The 18612-nt window shown below is 43.8% G+C and overlaps 1 protein-coding gene across 1 annotated transcript in view; it reads left to right on the top strand.

The window, feature by feature from the left end:
• LOC311072998 (E3 ubiquitin-protein ligase TRIM39-like) overlaps positions 1-18612 on the top strand; it is a 161064-nt gene that overhangs the window by 71338 nt on the left and 71114 nt on the right. The gene's annotated exons all lie outside the window — the stretch shown is intronic.

Raw genomic sequence — 18612 nt, 5'->3', positions numbered from 1 at the left:
GAGTGTAAACCAGTGTGTGTGTTGTGGTCAGTGAGGGAGTGAGGAATGATGGGATGTGTTTACCGTATGATGAAGTCTGTGCTGTCAATCTCAGACCAGGGGACACACTCATTGAGTTTTCATGATTTATGGATTATGATTTTTATACTGTACAACCTGTATATTCTGTCCCACAACCCTCACAGAAAACCTGCATTTTTACATTTAATCTGGTGCAAGTGTGAGAAGCTGAACCACTTCATAAATAAAACTATTCTCTGTTTTCATTAAATAAGCCACTGCCTTTTTATTGCTGATAATTTCATGTACATCTAGCACATTGTACTCTATGTATTAGTGGCTTTGATTAAAATTTACAAAAAATGGCATTTTTAACGTAGCCTATCCTATAAGCTCCTCCATGATCTTTATATTCTTCATCAGCTGAGAAAAATAGTTTGTTCCCATCGTTAATTATTCAGTTTCAATGCGAACACAATTTAGTGCAGTCCAGTAATAGTTTTATTACTGTTACGACTCACAATGATATTAAAAAGCGTGACTCTATCTGAGTGAAACGCCACACTGACGGCCGTGAACGGCTTCGCTCCAGTGTGAACGATCATGTGAAACTGATTTCTTTACGTGTTAAACTCCTCCGACACAGATTGTGTGCGGCTTCTCTCCAGTGTTCATTCTCAGCTGATTTCAGGAGCATATCTATTTCATGTATGTTTAAGCATGTTTTATCCTCATGCAAGCTTTCCTTCTTTTCTATGATTTTACCGGCACTAGAATCGTTTCTAGTTTGTTACAAGAATTTCATAAATTCTATGATGAAGACTAATGAATACTTTACCCGCTTATAAAAGTCCCAATGTTTACGTTTTTGCAGTTATTTAAAAAGATTTAACCTAAAAAAAACAATACTCAAATCTTAGCTCGATAAACCTACAGATTCGTCAAGGTCATGGGTTCGTTTCCCAGAGAAAGCAAGACCTGATAAGAATGTAAATGTGTATCTTGAAATGCAATGTAAGTCTCTTTGGATAAAAGCGTCTGCCAAATGCATAAATGTAAATGTAAAACAAAAATACAATCAAAAACAATACTCAAATCTTAGCTCGATAAACCTACAGATTCTTCTCCTCAAAAAACGTTGCGCTTTACTGTTACCCAATAAGTGAATCTGAAGCAAAGATAGAGATGCCATGAAATGTGTTTTTACGTCTCGTTTTACAGTGTGTGAGCGCATTAATTTTAGCACTGCAAATCATCTCACATCTTCTCTGGGAAGTTCTAGATTTTGTAAAGAAACTCATACGTAGGCATCATTTATATTCGTCTGTATCTATTAATTGTATTAATTTTGAAATGTGAGAGATGGCAGAAGGCAGTAGATGTGGCTTGAGTTAGGCAGAATAACACTGAGTACGTGCTGTGTCTAGATAACACTAGTTATGTGTTGTTAAATGTCTGCGCTTCATAACACAGAGTCAGTTCCCTTGCAGAACTGCTGTAGCTTAAAATAATTATCACAAATAAAAAGTGCACATGTTAAAAGGGGACTGAGAACCTTTGAAGCTACAATAAAAATCACACTTTTTAGCCTTTTTTTAAATTGTTGTCTTTGACTCAAATGAAACCATCTTTCTTGTTACAGGTTCTGTAATTACAAGTGTAAAATATTATGAAAAAGTAATAAAATGAAGAAACGTACCTGATGGAATATAATCATCATCCTCATCGCTCTGTTCTTCCTCAGCTGTGGTTTCTCTCCTCATCTTCATCATCTTCAGTGGCGTCTGCAGCATCTGCTGTTCTCCAGCGTTACAGTCTGAACCCAGAGACTCTGTGCAGGTGTGATCGGTGGATCCACATGACTGACACACACACACACACACACACACACACACACACACACACACTCCTGAGCATCAGTGTAACAGAGTAAAGTGAGTCCTGTGTGTCTCTGGATCTGTGTGTGTTCAGAGAGTTGATCTCTGACGCTCCACTGAATCCTGTCCATCAGTCACACACACTCAAACCTCTTCCAGCTCCTGAGGAACACAGAATCACAGTGACTTTCAATTTATATAACAACTGTTCCTCTGAAGGAGACTATTTTAAAGAATAATAAACTGTAAGCAGACTGGATGTAACATTTTTAGATATGTCAAAATAGCAGTACAGACCATTGAGTCATACAGTAATGCTGGAAGCTTCTCGTTGTTCTAGTAATACTGACAATAAATCACATGTTTAGGATACATATAAACATTGCAGTCAGAATCTGCAGTCATATCAAGATGTTTGAATTGTGAGAATTGAATCAATGAATCAATTTGATTAGTTCATTAGTCAGCAGAAAGAAAGAAAGAAAAAAAACGGGGGAAAGACAAACAAACACAGAGTTTCAGGTAATTCATGTATTTAAGGATGAAGTGAATCTTTATCATGTACAAACCTCTCGATCCCTTCAGTTTCTGGTTTCTCTCCATCATCTTTACCTCCAGTGACTCCTTCTCTTTCTTCAGCTGACAGATTTCTGTGATGAAACTATCAATATCCAGCATGGACAGACATATTATCTCCATTTAACAGGTTTACATTTTAAACATGCTATTCTCAAACTTCGACTGGTTTCTTCTGAATCTGTGAGCACTGTGTGAACTCCTTTCAAAAGTGAGCTGCTGCTGCTTCGTTTCGTTTACAGTGGATATTAAACTACTAAACAGTGCATTAGCGCCACCTATTGGCAGTATATTACGGTGGCCGAGAGAGCTCAACGCGCTGCAACTGAAGAAAACACATGCAAATAGAAAAACACCTGCAAATTAATCTTCATCAGTTTCACAACACATGTGTGCTCCAAATACTCACAACACAACCAAATACAGAAACGCGCTGCGAAAGTTCACAACACAAACAAATACAGAAACGCGCTGCAAATAGGACAGAACACAACGGAAATGTTTCCGGGGAACCCAATAAGTGACGGACCGGCTGGGACGTGCTTACAGCTGTCTACTTTTATTTTTTTTTATTTTTTTTGCAAAACATACAGAGATGACACGTTTATGACATACAACTTTGTATACAATATACAAAATGTATTTACAATATGTTCAATGTCATAAGAATACTAAAAAGAACAATGAGCTGAAGACTAAAATAAATAAATAAATAAAGATAGAGAAAAAGAACATGAGGGAAAGACATTAATCTATACATCAGTTACATTGTACACATTTCGTCATGTTATGTTAAAATAAGTTTCATAAGAAATGTTAGAATGCAGCTAGGGTCCAAATATGAGACGGCAAGTTTTAAAGTTGAGACACTCACACACAGTTATAACGCATATTTTAAAAACTTTGTTGTATAAAATGTATATTTATTTGCAACAGTTATGTTAACAGCAATAATACTATATTTCTGGTAAGAACAGCTATTCAGCTGATGGACACGCGCTGCGTTGTCATGGGAACAGCAGACGGACTCTATCTCTGTGTTCGTAGTTGCATAGTGAGATCACCGGCGCCACCAGTCTGCCCTAACTCGAGCCAGTCCGGGCTCCTCGTCCGCGAGGTCTTCTGCCTCGGCTGCTCTTCGCTATAATGCGGCTTGTAAAGGTAGCCACAAACACCTGATTCAAGCATCAGACTTCCGAAATCCTCTTCTTCTATATCATATTGAGCACTCTCCTCCGCTATTGTCATAACTTTACATCTACATTTACATTTACATTTACATTTAGTCATTTAGCAGACGCTTTTATCCAAAGCGACTTACAAAGTAGGACTAGATTAAGCGAGTCATCATGAAGAGGCAAAAAACAAAAAGCAGCGCAAGAAGTGCTCAAGATACAAAGTTCAGGCATTATTCAGAGTAGCATAAGCCCGATAAGTGAGGTTTAGAGGGAAAGGGGAGTTTTTTTTTTGTTTTTTTATTTTTTTTTTAATGAGGTTAAGTGCTCACGGAAGAGATGGGTTTTCAGATGTTTTTTGAAGGTTGTCAGGGATTCTGCATTCCGGATGAGGGAGGGGAGAGCGTTCCACCAGCATGGAACTGTGAATGAGAATGTTCTGGAAAGTGATTTTGTGGCTCTCTGTGATGGAACCACGAGACGTCGCTCGTTGGCCGATCGTAGGCTTCTGGTAGGGATGTAGACTCGTAGGAGTGAGTGAAAGTAGGAGGGAGCTGAGCCTGTGATAGATCTGTAAGCAAGCGTCAATGCCTTGAATTTGATGCGAGCAGTGAGAGGTAGCCAGTGCAGAGAGATGAACAGAGGAGTGACGTGGGCCCTCTTGGGCTCGTTGAAGACAAGACGGGCTGCAGCATTTTGGATCATCTGTAGGGGTTTAGTTGCACATGCTGGAAGTCCGGCCAGAAGAGCATTGCAGTAGTCAAGCCTAGAAATGACCAGGGCCTGGACGAGAAGTTGTGTTGCATGCTCAGTTAGGAAAGGCCTGATCTTCCTGATGTTGTGCAGTGCAAACCTGCATGATCGAGCTGTCTTTGAAATGTGATCTGTGAAGGTCAGCTGGTCATCAAACGTTACTCCAAGATTTCTCACCGACTTTGATGGGGTGATTGATGATGACTCTAGCTGGATAGTAAAGTTGTGCTGTAGAGACGGATTGGCGGGGAGGACGAGAAGCTCAGTCTTTGCCAAGTTGAGCTGCAGGTGATGTTCCTTCATCCACGTCGAGATGTCTGCCAGGCAGCTTGAGATCCGTGCAGCTACTGTGGTGTCATCTGGTTGAAACGAGAGGAAGAGCTGTGTGTCATCAGCATAGCAGTGGTAGGAGAAGCCGTGTGCTTGTATGATGTGTCCCAGTGATGTGGTGTAGATGGAGAAGAGGAGGGGACCAAGAACTGAACCCTGGGGAACCCCTGTGGTCAGTTGATGTGGTCTGGATACCTCGCCTCTCCATGCGACCTTGAATGACCTACCTGTGAGATAGGACTCAAACCAGTGGAGTGAAGTTCCTGTGATGCCCAGTGCTGAGAGGCTGGACAGAAGGATTTGATGATTCACAGTGTCGAAGGCAGCAGACAGATCCAGGAGGATGAGGACTGAGGATTTGGAAGCAGCTTTTGCGATCCGTAGGGCTTCTGTGACTGACAGTAATGCAGTCTCAGTAGAATGCCCTTTCTTGAAGCCGGATTGGTTGACATCCAGCTGGTTGTTGAGAGACAGAAAGGATGTTACTTGGTTGAAAACAGCTCTTTCAAGTGTCTTCGCAATGAATGGTAGGAGAGAGATAGGTCTGTAATGTTCTACAAATGATGTGTTTAGTGTTGGTTTTTTAAGCAGTGGAGTAACCCGAGCTTGCTTGAATGCTGTAGGGAAAGTGCCAGTATGGAGGGATGAGTTGATGATGTGTGTGAGTGATGGTAGAAGTGTGGGAGAGATGGCTTGTAGAAGGTGTGAGGGGATGGGGTCTAGAGGGCAGGTGGTAGGGTGACTGGAGAGGAGAAGTGTAGATACTTCTTCCTCGGTTAGTGGAGAAAAGGAGGACAGAGGGATGTTGGCTGTAGAAGGGGTCGGTCTGGGTTCCTGTGTGTGAGGAGCTGAGAACTGACTGCTGATAGATGTTGTTTTGTTGGTGAAGAAGATCGCAAAATCGTCAGCAGTTAAGGAGGAGGCGGGTGGTGGTGGAGGTGGACAGAGGAGAGAGTTGAATGTCTTGAAGAGTAATCGTGTGTTGGAGGAGTTGTTGATCTTGTTGTGGAAGTATGAAGATTTTGCAGCATGAACATCAACAGAAAAGGAAGAGAGGAGAGATTGATACGTACTCAGGTCAGATGCGTCTTTTGATTTGTGCCATTTCCTCTCCGCTGCCCTGAGTTCGGTCCGGTGTTCCCTAAGAACCTCAGATAACCAGGGGTTAGAGGGAGTGGCGCGTGCTGGCCTGGAGGAGAGAGGGCAGATAATGTCTAGAGAAGAGGTTAGAGTGGAGCATAAGGTGTCCGTTGCGGTATTCACATCCAGAGATGAGAATTGTGAGGGTGGGGGAAGAGAAGATGAGACGGCAGAGGAAAGATGGGAGGGGGAAAGTGAGCGCAGGTTTCGCCTGAAAGTGACTGGTGGTGGGGGTGGTGGTGCAGGGGTAGAGAGTTGTAGACTGAAAGTAATGAGGAAATGATCTGAGACATGGAGAGGTCTCACCAAGATGTTGTCTGTGGTGCAGTTGCGTGTGTAAACCAGGTCCAGTTGGTTGCCTGATTTGTGAGTACCTGTGGTGATGAGTTGTGTGAGATCAAAAGAGGCTAGGAGAGAGATGAAGTCTGCTGCATACGGCTTGTCGAGATGGATGTTGAAGTCACCAAAGACTAGAAGTGGGGTGCCGTCCTCAGGGAAAGTGGACAGCAGCACATCCAGCTCATCCACAAAATTACCCAGCTGACCTGGGGGACGATAAATGACTACAATATGGATCTTAATGGGAGTTGTGAGTGTAATAGCATGATATTCAAATGAGTTGTTGTTGCATATAGAAGAGAGCGTAGAGTATTTGTAATTGTTAGAAACGAGGAGCCCTGTACCCCCACCTCTCCCAGACTGGCGAGGGGAGTGAGAGAAGGAGAAATTGCTAGAGAGAGCAGCGGGGGTTGCTGAGTCTTCTGGACGAATCCAGGTCTCAGTCAAGCCCAAGATATTAAGAGTAGAATGAGATGCAAAGGCTGGAATGAAGTCAGCTTTATTGACTGCTGACTGGCAATTCCATAGACCCACGGAAAGAGAGAGAGGAGTGTGTGCGGATGAGAGAATGGGACGCAGATTGGCAGTATTGCGCTGCCTTTTGAGCGTGATGAAAGGGCGTTGCCGAGTGATAACAGGAATGTATTGAAAGCACATGTTGTTTAAGGTGAACAATAAGATAAAAAGAGTGAAGGAAAAGGGAAAAGGAGGTACTTAAGTGCCTTTCTGGTGTCCTTGCTCGGTGGAGTCGCGCAGGTAGAGTCGATGGTCTTTACCCGAGTCGGTCTTCACACGAGGAGGCTGAACACGAGAGCTGAACGCTTCCGCGACAGCGCGCAAATTACACAGATATTCAGATAATGCTTTCACCGCTAGAGTGAGTACAGCTGTTTCGGTCGGGCAATTAAGTCTGAATAACGCGAAAATGTGCCAAGCCGAAACTGCAATAGGAGCAGAGGCTTAAGTGCAAATTAGACTGCAATAATAATTAATATCACTCGCGGCTTTAAAATAAAGCAGCGCGTCTAACTAAAATACAGAATTATGTGAAGTTAAAAATACAAAATAAGCAGAGAATCGAGATGGCCTTACCTCGATTAAAATACAGCACTGAAATAACAGGAGAACAGAGTATTCTAGAAAAAACCACTTGCGCGCTCTTGTAGTGTCTCTTGCGTGCTGCTCGCTGGTCCTTATGGAGTTATCTGAGACTTCACTATTTATATCTATTCTTACATAAGCTGTTTCGGTCGGGCAATTAAGTCTGAATAACGCGAAAATGTGCCAAGCCGAAACTGCAATAGGAGCCGAGGCTTAAGTGCAAATTAGACTGCAATAATAATTAATATCACTCGCGGCTTTAAAATAAAGCAGCGCGTCTAACTAAAATACAGAATTATGTGAAGTTAAAAATACAAAATAAGCAGAGAATCGAAGATGGCCTTACCTCGATTAAAATACAGCACTGAAATAACAGGAGAACAGAGTATTCTAGAAAAAACCACTTGCGCGCTCTTGTAGTGTCTCTTGCGTGCTGCTCGCTGGTCCTTATGGAGTTATCTGAGACTTCACTATTTATATCTATTCTTACATAAGCTGTTTCGGTCGGGCAATTAAGTCTGAATAACGCGAAAATGTGCCAAGCCGAAACTGCAATAGGAGCAGAGGCTTAAGTGCAAATTAGACTGCAATAATAATTAATATCACTCGCGGCTTTAAAATAAAGCAGCGCGTCTAACTAAAATACAGAATTATGTGAAGTTAAAAATACAAAATAAGCAGAGAATCGAAGATGGCCTTACCTCGATTAAAATACAGCACTGAAATAACAGGAGAACAGAGTATTCTAGAAAAAACCACTTGCGCGCTCTTGTAGTGTCTCTTGCGTGCTGCTCGCTGGTCCTTATGGAGTTATCTGAGACTTCACTATTTATATCTATTCTTACATAAGCTGTTTCGGTCGGGCAATTAAGTCTGAATAACGCGAAAATGTGCCAAGCCGAAACTGCAATAGGAGCAGAGGCTTAAGTGCAAATTAGACTGCAATAATAATTAATATCACTCGCAGCTTTAAAATAAAGCAGCGCGTCTAACTAAAATACAGAATTATGTGAAGTTAAAAATACAAAATAAGCAGAGAATCGAAGATGGCCTTACCTCGATTAAAATACAGCACTGAAATAACAGGAGAACGTCTCGGGTTACTAATGTAACCCTCGTTCCCTGAGTAGGGAACGAGACGCTGCATCGATGCTCGATACTTTGGGGAATGCCTTCGGCATGAAGCGTCTGAAGTCTACTATACAACTATCCCAATCTGGATCGGTGCAACGTCATTACGTCACCCGTGACGTCGCATGTGACGGTGATCCGGAAGCTATAAAACGGTCACAGGAACCAGGAAATGTTAGCTTCTAATAGGTCAAAGCAAGTCGTTCTCAGGGGCGCGAAAAGTGTGGCCGAGGGATGCAGCGTCTCGTTCCCTACTCAGGGAACGAGGGTTACATTAGTAACCCGAGACGTTCCCTTTCGTAAAGGGAACTCCCGCTGCATCGATACTCGATACTTTGGGGAACGAATACCCACGCCGCCACACTGAGAGAAAAACGCCCTGGTATAAAGCATCTGGTACACTCATGGACGATAAAATGAGTAGAGGGCAGATCCAAACTAGCTTGTCATAAGATTTGGTGTAGGAAGAGGAGGTCTGGAGCCGGAGGCTCGACCGACCTCCTGGATGGGAGCCCCAGACAGAAGAAAGCATTAGATAAGAGGTGAAGGCAAAAGCGCACCTTGTACTTCAGATATGAATGGTTTTAGATAACCAGCTGTCTTCTTAATGAAGGGAATAGCTCCTAACCCTTGACCTAACTAGATGGACTGACTCCTCTCAGCCTGAGGCCTATATAGGAACCTCCAAGGCTATGACCTTGATCATCCGACACATGCGATGGAGGATGGAATACCTGAAGAATCATGATATTGCCTACAGGCACCTCAGTACCGGGGCAAAGATAAAGTAGAGTGGCTCCCACGCTAGCAAGTAAGAGGGGGCAGCACCACCACTCTTCCAGGGAGTAAGACGAGCAGGAAGCAGACTCAAAAGATTCTTCTATATATTCATATTTCATAAATGTCATCCACAGGACATGATGGGTGCCAGGGATAGCCCATCAACCTGATGCCAAAAGGCTGGATGAAAGGATTCATCCTCCAATCTACAGGAACATGGAGTTTCAGTGGGAATGTCCCTACGTGCACACCCTTAGAAGCTTGTGGAGGGCACTAAGGCCGCCACAGAGGCCCTAAGCATGAACGGGAGATCCCGTTAGAGAGTGGGATGGAACACCAGTACTGAAGCCAGTGGGCAGTAATAACACTGGGTTCAATGCCCTCCCTAACTTAATTGTTTAGTTCCTAGTAGAGTGGGGTTCTAATATGGATGTCCTGACCACCCCGGTGGAAAGGGCAACCTAATTATGGGTGAGACCCCCTCAGGGGCCAGACCCATAGTCTCCATAACTCTGGTCGGGGATGAAATAATGTACCATCAGCCTGAGACAGAAGATCTCTCCTAATAGGAATTTCCCATGGAGGACTCTCCAAGAGACTAATAAGGTCCGAAAACCAAATTCGGGCCGGCCAGTACGGAGCTACAAGGAGTAGTCTCACTCCGTACCTCCTGACCCTTTCTAGAACCCCAGGGAGCAGAGCGATCGGGGGAAAAGCGTACAGGCGTGACCTCGGCCATACCTGTACCATGGCATCCAAGCCCAACGGAGCTGGATGTGAGAGGGAGTACCAGAGCGGGCAATGAGAGTTCTCATGAGAAGCGAACAGGTCAACCTCCGCCCGGCCAAACTCTCTCCATATAAGCTCAACCACTTCAGGGTGGAGCCGCCATTCCCCGGGCCTCAGCCCCTGCCTCGACAGGATGTCTGCTCCCATATTTTCAACCCCAGGAATATAAATAGATCTGACAGAGAGAAATTTGTCCTGGGACCAAAGAAGAATTTGATGCGCCAGTCTACAAAGAGGGCGAGATCTCAAACCTCCTTGGCGGTTGATATAAGAGACCACCGACATATTGTCTGTCCTAACCAGAACATGATGGCCTCTGAGGTCTACAAGGAAGTGCCTCAGGGCAAAAAATACGGCCAACATCTCCAAGCGATTAATATGCAATGTGAGATGATGGTCTTTCCAAGTACCTCGGGTGTAACGGCCCTCCATAACCGCACCCCAACCCGTGAGGGAAGCATCCGTAGTCAAGGTCCTTCTCTGACATGGTGCTCCCAACACCGGGCCTTGAGACAGGAACCGTGGTTTCTTCCACATGACCAGAGAACGAAGACATCTGTGCGTAACTCTGATCGTGCGAAAAGGGTTTCCCAGAGGAGAAAAACCCTTGTTCCTGAGCCACCACTGACAGGCTCTCATATGGAGCAGACCAAAGGGAATTACCGTGGAAGCTGCAGCCATAAGACCCAAAACTCTCTGAAAGTGTTTGACAGTGACGGCCTGGCCTAGCCTAAAACTCCTCATAGTGTGTAAGATATTATTAATACGAGCAGGAGACAATTGTGCCCGCATAGTAACTGAGTCCCACTCGACTCCCAGAAATGTAGTCCTCTGAAGAGGAGTTAAGGAACTCTTTTTCACATTGAGTCTCAACCCCAAGCACCTCAAATGATGCAAAACAACATCTCGATGTTGAATTGCCAGATCTTTCGACTGGGCTAAAATGAGCCAGTCATCTATGTAATTCAATATACGAATCCCCTGAAGTCTCAATGGAGCAAGGGATGCATCCATACATTTAGTGAAGGTGCGAGGGGATAAAGCTAGGCCGAAAGGAAGAACTCTATATTGATAAGCTTTTCCCCCAAAAGCGAATCTAAGGAACTTCCTATGTTGTGGGATGATGGAAATATGAAAATATGCATCTTTTAGATCTATCGTCAAAAACCAGTCCTCAGATCTGATTTGTTGAACGATCATAGGTATAGTTAACATCTTGAACTTAAATCTCCTCAAAGATTTATTCAAAACCCTAAGATCTATAATAGGACGCAGCCCACCATCTTTTTTTGGAACTATGAAGTACCGGCTGTAGAACCCAGACTCCCTCTGCTCTAAGGGCACATATTCTATGGCCTCCTTAGCTAACAGAGTCTGAACTTCATCTTCCATCACCTGAGCCTGATCAGGAGATACCAGCGTATGAATAACACCATTAAATCTAGGTGGTCTATACTGGAACTGGATTCTATATCCCTTCTCGACTGTATTCAGGACCCACTGAGATATATTTTGAAGACCCTTCCAGGTGTCTAAATAATCTACTAAGGGAATCAGCCTCTCAGGACTGACCTCAGGTGTAAGATTCACAACATCATTATCATATTTATTTTTACTTTTACTTTCGGTGACCTGAAGCAATCTCTTGGCAGGAGCTAACCGAATCACTTCTTCTCCAGGTCTCTTGAGAGGTAGCGAACGTTTCAGAACCATAGATTTTATAGGAACTTTCTTTGTGACATATTCGCTGGAAGTCGATGCGTCCCGAAGCGCACTTGACGGCGGAAAGCAACATCGATTTCCTGAGGGCTCCGCGGAGCGAAGTTTTAAAAAGCCCACACGGAGGGGGATGCCCTCAGAGACCTGGACGTCCCATCATGGTTTTTTAGCCGAAGCCTTCCTCGCCTGAATAACAGTCCTCAGATCTGTTTTCGGCTTAGAAGGCTTCGGCTGAGGGTGTTGCTTCTGTCTCCAGGCCCCTTGGGGGGGAGCGCGAGAAGCAACACTCTCCCTCTGCCTAAGCAGGTGTGAGGAGCTGGCGGCGGCCTCGTGGGACTGCCCCCTGGCAGCAGACCCACGAGACCTGGAACGACGGCGGGGGATGCACTCTTTGAATGCGGCTGACTGTCGTTTCGCCTCCTGAAACCTCTCGACGACATTGTTGACGCCGTCGCCGAAGAGGCCAAAAGGCGAAACTGGGGCATCGAGGAGACAAGCCCTGTCCTTGTCCCCGATGCCCGACAGATTCAGCCACAAGTGTCTCTCCGTGGCTACCAGTGCTGCCATGGAGCGGCCGATGGCGCGGGCCGTCTCCTTGGTACCACGGAGAGACAAGTCGACCACTCGACGCATCTCCCTGATGTCGTCGAAGGCGACCTCCCCGCTGTCGTCCACCTCTTTGAGGAGGTCGGCCTGGTATGCCTGCAATAGCCCCATAGTATGCAGGCAACTACCAGCCCGACCTGCCGCCATATATGCCTTCCCGACCAAGGCCGATGTTGTACGGCAGGGCTTGGTGGGAAGCGCCGGAGCCCGCAGGGATGATGCAGCGTCAGGGGAGAGATGTGTTGCGAAAGACTCTTCAACCCTGGGCATCATCCCATAGCCCTCCTCCTTGGCACCCATAATGTTGGAATATATATGGACATTGGGGCCAGATATTCTAGAGGAGAAGGGCTTTTTCCACGATCTCGACACCTCAGTGTGGAGATCAGGAAAAAAGGGCAGACTCCGGCGTAGAGGCTGTGACCGAGTCTGCAGGAAGCGCTCATCGAGTTTGCTTTTTGCCGTCGCTTCCTGCACCTCAGAGGGCCAATCGATATTTAATTTGGCCACTGCTCGAGTCACAACCTCTAGCAGCTCCTCAAAGGCAGGGGAATGGGGTGGCGATTTTTCACATTCCCCTGCCTCGATGCCCAAAATATCTAGCTCCTCGGAACCAGATAATTCGAGCATCGGTTCCTCTACAGGGGCGGAAGAAGCCGCAACGCGGGCTTCCGCACCCTGAGCGGAACTACGGGAACTAGCTTCAGAATGCTGAGAAAGGGCCGAAGCCGTCTCAACATCATCAGCTAGATCCTTCTGCGATCCCCATGAATGCAGACGCCGCGCTGCCTCGACAGACGCGGGACCTGATCCACGAGGATCGCGGGGCTGGCCGGCCTCATTAAACATAGATAGCGTTCTTAGGGGCATGGTTTCACAGTTAGCACAGACAGCACCCTCGAGCGCTGCCTGTGCATGCTCCGCTCCCAGACAAACAACACAAAGCGAGTGTGTGTCACCCTCAGCTAAAAAGCGTGGGCAAGGGGACGCACACTGCCTGAATTGTTTCTCACTCGCCATCATAAATATATATACTTTTCACGGGACAAACAACACCAAATAGAACAGACAAGTTGTACATAGAGCGCTTGCTGAAGACCAGAAGCTAACATTTCCTGGTTCCTGTGACCGTTTTATAGCTTCCGGATCACCGTCACATGCGACGTCACGGGTGACGTAATGACGTTGCACCAATCCAGATTGGGATAGTTGTATAGTAGACTTCAGACGCTTCATGCCGAAGGCATTCCCCAAAGTATCGAGTATCGATGCAGCGGGAGTTCCCTTTACGAAAGGGAACAGAGTATTCTAGAAAAAACCACTTGCGCGCTCTTGTAGTGTCTCTTGCGTGCTGCTCGCTGGTCCTTATGGAGTTATCTGAGACTTCACTATTTATATCTATTCTTACATAAGCTGTTTCGGTCGGGCAATTAAGTCTGAATAACGCGAAAATGTGCCAAGCCGAAACTGCAATAGGAGCCGAGGCTTAAGTGCAAATTAGACTGCAATAATAATTAATATCACTCGCGGCTTTAAAATAAAGCAGCGCGTCTAACTAAAATACAGAATTATGTGAAGTTAAAAATACAAAATAAGCAGAGAATCGAAGATGGCCTTACCTCGATTAAAATACAGCACTGAAATAACAGGAGAACAGAGTATTCTAGAAAAAACCACTTGCGCGCTCTTGTAGTGTCTCTTGCGTGCTGCTCGCTGGTCCTTATGGAGTTATCTGAGACTTCACTATTTATATCTATTCTTACATAAGCTGTTTCGGTCGGGCAATTAAGTCTGAATAACGCGAAACTGTGCCAAGCCGAAACTGCAATAGGAGCAGAGGCTTAAGTGCAAATTAGACTGCAATAATAATTAATATCACTCGCGGCTTTAAAATAAAGCAGCGCGTCTAACTAAAATACAGAATTATGTGAAGTTAAAAATACAAAATAAGCAGAGAATCGAAGATGGCCTTACCTCGATTAAAATACAGCACTGAAATAACAGGAGAACAGAGTATTCTAGAAAAAACCACTTGCGCGCTCTTGTAGTGTCTCTTGCGTGCTGCTCGCTGGTCCTTATGGAGTTATCTGAGACTTCACTATTTATATCTATTCTTACATAAGCTGTTTCGGTCGGGCAATTAAGTCTGAATAACGCGAAAATGTGCCAAGCCAAAACTGCAATAGGAGCAGAGGCTTAAGTGCAAATTAGACTGCAATAATAATTAATATCACTCGCGGCTTTAAAATAAAGCAGCGCGTCTAACTAAAATACAGAATTATGTGAAGTTAAAAATACAAAATAAGCAGAGAATCGAAGATGGCCTTACCTCGATTAAAATACAGCACTGAAATAACAGGAGAAACTAGAAAAAACCACTTGCGCGCTCTTGTAGTGTCTCTTGCGTGCTGCTCGCTGGTCCTACATCTGTCTCCACAGCGCCTGTTAGCTTAGCTTCAAACAAGATGGAGGATATTGCTTTCAGTTTCAGAGAGTAAAGTCCCACCCACTGATCTGTAATAGGTCTGTAGCGTGAGCGGGTCCCGCCCCAGGGAAAGATGAGGAACGAGTGTCTGTAGTCTCAACAGAAATCTCCCCCTCTTACACTTCCTCCTACAATGACGCAAAATGATGATTTTTGCGTCATTGTAGGAGGAAGTGTAAGAGGTAAATAATGGATTTCTCCCGTCTCAGGGGAAAATGAGAGAGTGTTGCACGACCATTCAACAGTATGACTGGGTTTCTAACAATGCAAAGCTTAATGCTAATGGGGTGAGTGTCCCTTTAAGCTCTATTGTACCGAATTTTGGTTGTAGTTCCACCAGAGTTCCACTGGGGGCGATCGCCATGAGTGCAAAATGAATGGGAGTCAATGGGGCTAGACGGCTAAATTTGTCTCTCTCACCCGATTGCCGTTGAGAAATCTCAGATCTGATTGTAGATTTTGCAAGTTCAACATGGGTTTTAGGTCGAAAGTTGAATAAACGAGTACTTATGTCCTTTTGATTTCTTACAGGTTGAGTTGTTGTTGCCCATAACACGCTAGCATTCTGCTAATGAACGCTGATTGGTCAGTGAAGGACTGATTACGACCAGAGATACCGCTTGATGGCATTGTGTCATCCGCAGCGGGACCAGAAACAAACAAAACAAAAACTCTTCTAGCACGTGTGTTTACCTGTGTCAGCTGTGTTGTCGATGCCTCGAGTGAAAAGAAAGTGCAGAGCGCGAAAGCACCAAAGTGACTGAAGGATTGCCGTAAAGCAGTATCTCTGGTCGTACATGTGTATGACGTCATTGACACTTTAAAAGACTTTTTAAAGCAAATAAGTGACTCTAAAAAATCTAACACCCAGCAATGTGTAATTTCTTTGCATTTCCTTTCGAATACAACATTCAAATTACTAGACAAAAAATTATATCCTGAGAAAAGTGGATTTTTATTGGTATAGCGCCATAGACCTCCATTCATTCTGCACTCGTCCTGTGAGCGCCCTCATATGGAATCAGAGAGGAACTGCAGCCAGTTCAGAAGCCGGAAGTGTACCGAGAGTGAAACTTCTCGCCATATTAGACATTCTCTGGTAATGCTCACGAGCAATAAGCACGTCCCAGCCGTCCGTCCGTCACTTATTGGGTTCCCCGGAAACATTTCTGTTGTGTTCTGTCCTATTTGCAGCGCGTTTCTGTATTTGTTTGTGTTGTGAACTTTTGCAGCGCGTTTCTGTATTTGGTTGTGTTGTGAGTATTTGGAGCACACATGTGTTGTGAAACTGATGAAGATGTTTTCTTAATTTGCGGGTGTTTTTTCTATTTGCATGTGTTTTCTTCAGTTGCAGCGCGTTGAGCTCTCTCGGCCACCGTAGTATATGGACCAGAAAACACCCTTCATCTCTTATGGCTCGTTTCCACTGAGCAGTACGGTACGGTACGGGACAGTACGGTGCGGTTCGGGTCTGTTAACCATGATCTGGCTAGCGTTTCCACTGCCAACAGTGCCCTTACTTGATAGGCGTGGTGTTTCGATCGACGTCATTTTCGCGCGAAGAAGAACATAGTAAACTACAATGGATGACATACAGCAGATCTTGTTCTTGCTCCTCGACATGTTTGTCACAAGAAGACAAGCGCCGACATTAGGCTTTTCTCAATATATCAAGTACGCAAAGTTTGTACTTGCCATGTGCGACTCCTACATGCAAATGGTACAGCGCGTTCTTAAAAGCGTCGCTCAGCTCGCTCTGCTACTCCGGTTATCTCTGTTACTCTGTATGTACATTTTAAGCAACAATAAAACGAAATATGTTATAAAACACCACTCTGCCTCTTTTCGTTTTCATTTAAATAAATTAAACATTATAGGGACACAAATGTGGTTCATGCGCAACGCATATTGATTATTCACTGCACGTTATACGTTATTCTATTTATAACAAAACGAAATTTAAAACACAACCCTAACGTTACCTCTTTTCGTTAAAAAAAATAAAAATAATAACTTACACATTATTCCAGGCAATATATGCATTTGTACAAATGTTGCAATAAACATCAGTGATAATCTTGTAATAAAAAAAAATGACAAGAAACCATATTTCTTTTTGTAAAATTTCAGTTTTATCAATAATAGCCAATATAAAAGTTTAAGTAAAAGGTACAAGAAGCTATACAATAAGAAATAAAGCAAACAATTCAGTCAAATATCCAAATGCAGCGCTCTAGTCTAACATTACAACAGTAAAGTTAAATACAAATAGCCTATAATATGAAACTAAACTTAGCCCTCAGCCAAAACGATTGACAGGGAACGAATTATATATTCACGAGACCAAAGATCGCCCGTTAGGTCTACACAAGACGAATTATATCTCATGTTTAACCACTACCGTCGGAGTCAGCGGCGAACGTCAGAAGAACTAGCGGAGGAAAGGCTCATCCAGCCGGGAAACATGAGCGCCGAGCGCCCGCTGATCCCATGGATCACAACCGGGGGAAAAAAATCATCTTTATAAATAAACCACAGATTTGTGCTTTAAACAACTACATTCTCGCCTGAAAAACTCTTAAAATTTAATTTTGTGACACAGTAAACAGTAGTATTATATTAAACTGTATATTAAAAAATGGCGCTTCTTATGTTATCATTCCCCTTGTAGCACGAGCAAGTGACGATTCTCTGTCAACCAATCAACGTCCTGCAGTGAGTCTAGCTCCACCTTTTAGTACCGTACCACTGTGCTAGGTACCCCAATGGAAGGGTACTTAAAAGTGGTACGGTACGGTTCGGCATTTTGGTACCATTCACAACTTTTGATAGTGGAAACGCAAATAAATGCGTACTGTTCCGTACCGAACCGTACCGTACCCAGATAGTAAACAGTCATTGAAACTATGTTAAATCAACATTCCTTTTTCAACAATAAGTCATTGAATCGACATCGAACTCTGATGTTGATTCTACATCATTTTGCACCCTGTTTTAATATTGAAACAACGTTGAAATCATGTCCATAGATCAACGGAATTTCAATTGTATTTCAATTATCAGGAATATTGAAACAATGTTGAAATTTCAACTAAACTAAGGATCAACGTGATTTCAATGGAATTTCAATCGTTTTTAAATGTTAATTTTAAATGTAATGCCATAATTTAAATAGCCTGCTTTATCTACAGCCAGTAGTAATAGAACATTTTAAATCTCGTATAAAACACTGAACACACCACACTAAAACAAATTCATTTTTATTAGCCTTTTTATTTAATTATTTGTACTCTTTATTTACACTTCAATGTCCTCTGATGCCGAATATTTTGTCGTCCAGTCCCTCCTGCCCGGTCTGGCGCATAGCGCAGCCACTTTTGCACAGCCTGTGGGTGACGGCGGCTGTCCCCATCTGCTGAGTAGAGCATCTAAAACAGAAAATAAAATCACAATGCAAAAAATTAGCATTTAAGTTAAACAGAACACATATTTAAACACTTGGAACAAATTCAAATTCAATATAGGCTAAATAACTGGATACTTATAACTAAGTAAATAGTAAATGTATTGATTAGAGTTACCAGACAAAAGATTTTTCCGGTCGACTAATTGCACATTTATATTAATTTCTGCTTAAATACTGGGTGCATGGAGGAATATAGTAGGCTATAGCCTACACCCGAGCACATGCGTAAATCTCACCGCAAATCTCAGGCAAAAACAGGCTAATAATAATAAATAGGCTATGTCTTTAAAATTAACGAGGCATTTTAATTGTTTCTATATGAAGTATGTGGGGCTAAGCCCCCCC

The sequence above is a fragment of the Abramis brama genome (assembly GCF_963993115.1).
Source record: "Abramis brama genome assembly, chromosome: 22".
Taxonomy (NCBI): domain Eukaryota; kingdom Metazoa; phylum Chordata; class Actinopteri; order Cypriniformes; family Leuciscidae; genus Abramis; species Abramis brama.
The sequence above is the reverse complement of the archived record's forward strand: the minus strand, read 5'-3'. Positions and strand labels throughout refer to the sequence as shown.